Source organism: Rattus norvegicus, chromosome 4, assembly GCF_021556685.1.
Source record: "Rattus norvegicus strain SHRSP/BbbUtx chromosome 4, alternate assembly SHRSP_T2T, whole genome shotgun sequence".
In the NCBI taxonomy this organism is placed as follows: Eukaryota; Metazoa; Chordata; class Mammalia; order Rodentia; family Muridae; genus Rattus; species Rattus norvegicus.
This window is the reverse complement of record NC_141537.1, coordinates 32182501-32189367: the sequence shown is the minus strand read 5'-3', so window position 1 is coordinate 32189367 and position 6867 is coordinate 32182501. Positions and strand designations below refer to the sequence as shown.

Genomic DNA, 6867 nt, shown 5'->3' with positions numbered 1-6867 from the left:
GGTATATGATTAACAATTGTCCAATTACAGTTGGCATTCATTTTGATGGGTTCTACTGAAAAGGGCCTACTTAGGTTAGGCTTCCCCACAGTGATGCTGACTTTTCTTCTTTTTGTCATTAGCAGATATTTTGTGAAGATGAAATTTCAGAAGTTATGAAGTAACATGTAATAATTTTCACAAATCCTTCCATTTACTGATTCATTTATATTCACATGGTTTCTATGCCATTTGATCGGTTATGATATATTTGTACAGATAGATGTGGTGGTCTAATTTTTCTAGATTTAATTAATGATGGCTTGATTAATTTGACTTTTTGGAGCATTTTAAACAAATTCCAACCATTGTTTGAACTCTTCTATGGTTCTGTTCACACCTTTAAGGGAAGTATGCCTGTTAGTTTTTTGTTTTATTTTCCCAACTTGACACAAACTAGAGTCAAGTAGAAAGAGACAAGCTTACTACTTCAGTTCCTGCTTTCAGTTCCCCAAATTCAGTGAGATCAGGATACATAAGACCGACTTTCCTTTCCAAGATATATTTAGTCACTATTTTATCATAGCAATATAAATCAAACTAGGAGAAAATTGGTACCAGAAAGCAGGCTATTATTATGTCAGACCTGCCCATGAAATTGCGGGGAAAATTGTAGACCTGTTTGTTCAAAGCTTAGTGGGTTGTGTTGGGGACCCTGGACGTTAAGAGTTCGGAGAGCAATGCTGATGAAGGAGGCCTGCCCGGGGAAGTTTCAGAAGGAAGTAAAGACTCTGTCAGGTATGTTCATGTGATATATTTGAATTAATAACCTGTGATTTGTGGTCACCCAGGGCTGGAGAAAAGTCTTTGATGAATAGGATACCAGCTCTACTTAAGGAAAGACTGCTTTACTAGGAAAACTGATGCTGGGCTCAGCTATGATTAAGAAGAGAGCAGCATCGAGTTGAAATCTTTTTGGAAATGTTTCCCTGGGGTTAGTACACTGAAACTATGGTCGAGAGAGAGACAAGGCTGCATTGTAGAGTGGGAGCTGACCCTGGTAACGTGTAAGGGTGTAATATGTAGTGCTGGTTAGAGCATTATGAAAACCATAGGATTGGTTGGGGTAAAAAAAAAAAAAGCTGAATCCATTGGGAATCCTAAGATTGTAGAATTCATGGGGAGAAGCTTAGTGTTGGCACTATGCCCATACGATGGTCTTGGAGTCCCTGCAGAAAGCCCAGGAAGTTGTTGATTAAAGTGAGTCCTCAGGTGCTGTGGAGATCTCAAGAGAGTGATGATTCCAGGACTGTGAGACAATCAGTAAGACCAGCAGCAGCTTATAGAGTAGGGATAGCCTGAGCCTATGAGATGAGCTATGTCTATGGTGACTGGCTGAGCCAGAGGGATGTGTCCTGGCCAAAAACCATTTAGTAGTATGATTCCTCATGACTTGTTCAGACATGCTTATTGTTATTTTACAAGTTTCCTTCTTCTTCTACATCTACTTCCATCTCCCTTCCCCAAGGAGCCTCCCTTTCCCATTTTCTCTATCACATCATTTGTATCCTGGGCTCCCTTGTTTTCCCTATTTCCACCTTCTTCTCCACCTACTTCCACTGTCCTATCAGATCAGGAGTCTCTCTTTTCCTATTTCTCCTGTCAGGTTACTTGTACCCTGCCATTACCTGCCTCCTTAAAGAGCCCTCCCTTCATTATGGTTCCATCTACAAAAACTCTCTTGTCCTTAGGTGCACACAACTATAGGCAGCCGAGAAAGGCTGGGAATGGGAGAAGAGGCCTTCTTCAAGGAAGTTAACATCAATTCATTGTCCAGTGCCAAACCGTCAGACCTGAAAACTTACATACAGCTAGCATTACATGGACTGAACAGGTTATATTTAGGATACACAAACACACACATACACACACACACACACACACACACACACACACACACACACACACACGCACACAGACACACACACACACTAGCAATTAGTTGTTTTTTTTTTTAAAGTCCATGAATTTGAATTTGAAAGAGAGGAGGAAGGTGTATAATGGTGTATTTGAAGGGGAAGGGAGAAATGTAATTAAATTATAAACTCAAAAATTAACAAAAATGAGAGCATGAATACAGACACACACACACACACACACACACACACACAATCTCCTGGATTATGACCCAGAGTAAAAGGCATCTGCTTTGTTTCAGATTCAGTTTGTTCATTAGTCAAACCCTGAAAGATTATCAATAATGTTAATTCCAATTGTTGTCCAAATAAACTTAAAAAAATAAAAAACTTTACATCCAAATGCAGCCACAGTCTTACAATTAGAACTTTGGTATATGAATTTGGAGGAGATATAATTCAAACATAACAGATGCTTAGCTCATACCTAATCAAAGAATTGTAATTTTTCCTGGAATGTCTGTTTTCTTTTTATTTGTGCTTCTCTCCAGTTTCTTAGCTCTTGTGATTTAAAAATATGCCTGGTGAAAAAATGTTATGCATTGTTCACATTTACTGATAATTTTCTATAATATATTTCTAAATCTGTCTACTGTCCAAACACAGAGCCTCATGCATCCTAAGTAAGTATTCTACCATTGGGCTCCCTCTTCAGGATTATGAGCAAAAACAAAACTGAAACTACTTCCTCATTCTGATTCTGCACCACATCTTTAGAGGCTGCGCATTGAAGGCAGAGAACCTTGCAGCTGAACAACCCAGCTCTTTTTGTTTCTGAACAGGATCCTGAGAATTGTATCTGAAGAAAAATAAGAAAACACAGCTTAAAGTCACTGCTTTCAAGCTTCTGGAAGAATAGTTTTCAGGAGACTGGTAAGTTTCTGAATCATGACATCTTTCCTCATTTTTATGCACATGATGAGGAAGTTATTTCTAAAAGTTCTAGCTGTAATTTTGAATCAATCCATACTTTTAAGTATGATTAAAATACTAAGTTAATTAGTAGAAGCAGCACATTAGATATGTAGGAGTATGTTTAACTGATACTAACTTGTAAATGCTTTCCTGGGCAGAAATGCTCTGTTGACTACAGTTAAAATAATGAGAACTGGTAAGAACAATGAGCGATTTCTTCATTGTGACAAACAGGCAGATAAGAAAGATTGAAAAATAAAGCAAAAAGGACTTCAAAATTAAACAACGACAAGTTATGGTGGAACCTCGGGTCCTATGTGATAATGTCAGTTTCTACCTTCCTTTCTATGTAATGTAAGATTTTTTCCCCCAAGTTTTGTTTGCAAATCCATCAAAGGCAGCACCCTTCAGGGCTAGTCATTTAAGTTTTCCTTTTACATCTATTTCAGACAGCAAGGGAGCTGAGGAATGTTGTGTGTGTGTGTGTGTGTGTGTGTGTGTGTGTGTGTGTGTGTGTGTGTGTGTGTGTGTGGAGGGTTGTTGTAGTTTTCTTTTTATTGTGTTGTATTAGTGTGCTTTTCACAAAAACAAAACTACCTTGCTTGCCTTTAGTTTCAATTCCTGGGATCCTTAGAGTGCATAGCTCCGCCCACAGGGCTGCAGCTAAAACTGGGAAGTTTCTTTCCCTTTAAGCATCAGGGTTGGAGATCAAGGGAGCTGTCTTGGACTCCTGAGGTGAAGGTATGCTTGTCCTTGCTCTGTGTGGGAGAGTTTAAAGGGTCAAGTTCTCTGGAGCTTGGCATCTTGTAGCTGCCTTGAATTTAACATAATAAGATTCTTTTTTCACCCTTTAAAACAGGAAGGTAGGAGGTTCTAAGGGGCCAAGATTTAACAACTTGGTATTCTCAAAGGTTGTTTAAACCTATCATAGCAATTTGATTTACTTTGTTCCAACACTAAAAGTCAAGATGTTCTTAAAATTTGTAAAGTGCCTAGGCTTTTTAAATGCTTCACTGAACGAATATCATAGATTTGAATTATGTTCTGAACTGCTAGAATGTTGGAAGCAGATTACGGAATTTTTGACTTTTTAGTGTTTCTAAGGGAATTTTTGAAGAGTTTTGCACATCATATCGAGACAAGATGTTCCACTTATCAGGAGTGAGATTCAGGGAGTCAAAGTGTTTTCTATCTCAGAATCTGTCTATCCCTTTGGTGTCTACTGGCAGCCTCTGGTTTTGAGTTAGTGAAAACAGCCCATGTAGTAGCCAAGCTCTTTGGCAGCCCTCACTGCCTGAAAGAATGCATGAGCTGCAGCGGAAATTCCTGATGTGCAGTGTTTCTGGAATGAATAGGAGAGTCCTGTTAGATTTTCTGTTTCCCCTTTCAGTTAAATCCAAAGAGGAAGTCTTCTTGAATAGCCAAGGGGGCGTGGCTGGTTAAAGAGTTAACTGAGTGCTTTCCACTGGAAACTGACACTGCTTCTGACCCTTCCTGGGTGAGTTTGTGGAACAGGCAAGTCCCTGGCTGGAAGGTCAGTTTCTGCCTTGGGCTCTGAGGCCCTGAACACCAAGGGGCCTCATTCAGGGTTACCTTGTAGAAGAAGTAGCTTCCTCTGGGACTGAGTGCCCCAACAGGAAGGTGAGACAATACTTTGTGACTGCAGAGTGGGGTGTGGGGGGGATAAGCTGATCCATCATCTTTCCTTTTCCTTAAGGCAAGTACCTTAAGAGTACCATCCAAGCGGCTCAGTTTTTGACCATATTTGGGCACAGTACTAGCTCCTGGCTCACAACCACACCCAAGACCTATAACCCCTCTGCCCCCTTGCCCCTCCCCCCCCTCGCCCACTTCCTCCCCACCCCACTCCTCCCCCTGCTCCTCCCTCCCCTCACCCCTCCCTGCTCTTCTGTCTTCCCTCTGCCCTCCCCCCACCACTGCCCTTGGTTTAGTTTGGATGTGTGACTTCTCTGACAGACTTCTGTGAGATCAGTGAGTCCAGCTGAGCTGCTTTGTAATTAACAAGGCTTTATCTACTTTTAGTCTGGTCTAATCTTAATTATATCTGCATTACTAAGGGAGACAAAAATCCTATAGCCACTAAAAGGATCCTTGGATAGGTGTCTCCCATCTACCTAAGTAAAATTATTACCTGGTACATTGAGACACTGAGCACTGGAGGCCTTTCAAAAGATGCATATTTTCATTGTGCGAATGTATTCCATTTACTCAGCATGTTTTGTTAAGAAGCCAGGGTATGATATGTGGGGCTGAAGACGGTGAGCACAAAAACTCAGTCTCGTGTAGTGCATAGAAAAAAGAGCAAGAAAAATTAAAGAGTTAAACAAGTGAAACCATATAAAAGATTTGTTTGCGTTAAGTTCTCACTAGAAAAACATCGAGAAAAGGAATGGGAAATGCTGGTAAATGGGGCCAGTAAGCCAGACAATCAGTTCCTCATGATAATAGTAAGAGTAATAGTAATAATAGTAATAGTAATAATGATAATGATAATGATAATAATAACAACTTTAAGAAAGTGTGGAACCAAGAACCATGGGTGTGTTAGGGGATTCCAGGGAGACAAACAGCCCAGAACAGCTGCGAACAGCTGCACTGTCTGTAATAAGAATCAACAAGAGGCCCAAGCAACTAGATCCACTTCGGAGGAATGAGAAAGCAGTAAGAGGCTGGAGTGCCAGAGAGGTAACAGCATGCCTCATCTTGTAAGGCTTCACACTGTCCATCAGGTGGAAGCCATGGGGAGAAGGAGCAGACAGAGTGTCTGCATGAGGTCACTGGCATCAGTGGTTTGGACTGGCAGGGAGAGAAGGCAGGCGGTGCTGGATGTACTTTCACTGGAAGTTTACTTCACAGTGCAAGTAGTGTGCAGAGCAGGAGAGCAGCCAGCTTGCAGCATGCTACTGGGTATTTATTTTATCAGAATGGTTTAAGCATGGGGAAAGATGCCATCTAGGAAAAGAGTATCCCTTTGACTGTTCTATAAGGTGCTGTTTAAAAATGCTTGGGGTAGAAGTTGAAGGGAGAAATCTGTACCATAAACACTTCCTGAACAACAGCCCATTAGCTTGCATTTTAATTTACTGTGATGTTGACTTTACTGGTGTTTTTGTTTGTTTGATATAATATATTCTGAGCAAATACATTTTTTAGGAAAGCTTTACGAAGACCAGCTCTGTCCTGCATGTGTATCTGCTTTCTGGTGACTTACAGAACATGACTTTGCCAAATATCCAAATGAAGTAGCTCCAAGAACACACAGCTCAAGTTTCTTTTATAAAAAGAAGTCTCCAGGAAAGACTCGGTAAGTTTCTAGTATTGAAAGGCTTGTTTACTCTCTTTAATGTCTAAAGTCAATTACAACCCCAGCATCTGGGAGACTGAAGCAGAAGTATCTTGAGTTTGAAGACAGCCTCAGCTACAGAGTGAATCTGTGTCCCCCTCCTGAACTATAGGAGACCTCGTAGCTAAGGCAAACAAAACCTAATTCTGAAAATGAAGGCATATCTCTAAAATTGCATAGGCTATCAAATGTATGTTATTCCTTATTAAGTATTCTAGAAGGAAGGAGAGTATCATTTCTTTCATCACGTACTATTAACTGGGCCTAGTGCTGACTGTTAACAGCCCACTGAGGGAAAGTAGAGTGTTCTGGAGGTGGACGGGACTGCAGATGACCAAGAATCTAAGCATACTAAATGATGTAGAACGGCATAACCAACTACAAACTCTATACTATGTAGCGTGTCAAAAGTTACATCCAATCAAAGGCAGAATCATGGGAAGTTTAGTCACCATTTTCACCGAGTTTTCTTTTACAGCTACCATGCAGTTATAATCTGGGGAAAAGCATTACTGTAATATACCCTTCAGGAAACTGAAACTAAACCTGTGCCATTTCCTGACCTCCAAATGAGAAAGCAGGGTGTGTCCTGTTGGGCTCCAGGCCTACCTTAAGGGAGGGCATGCCTGGGCT

The 6867-nt window shown here is 40.8% G+C and overlaps 1 protein-coding gene across 10 annotated transcripts in view; it reads left to right on the top strand.

Moving 5' to 3' along the window:
• The first annotated feature begins 506 nt into the window (after window positions 1-506).
• Window positions 507-6867, top strand: part of Samd9l (sterile alpha motif domain containing 9 like) — a 14357-nt gene continuing 7996 nt past the window's right edge. The window contains exons 1-4 of one of the 10 annotated variants that reach the window (NM_001419900.1): window positions 507-777; window positions 2738-2828; window positions 4261-4368; window positions 6045-6195. The gene's annotated coding sequence lies outside the window, so the exon portion shown is untranslated. Of the gene's footprint in view, window positions 778-2646; window positions 2829-3482; window positions 3612-4260; window positions 4512-6044; window positions 6196-6867 lie in introns of those variants that run through there. The other 9 variants (XM_087655459.1, XM_087655465.1, XM_087655464.1 and 6 more) reach the window with 9 other exon arrangements.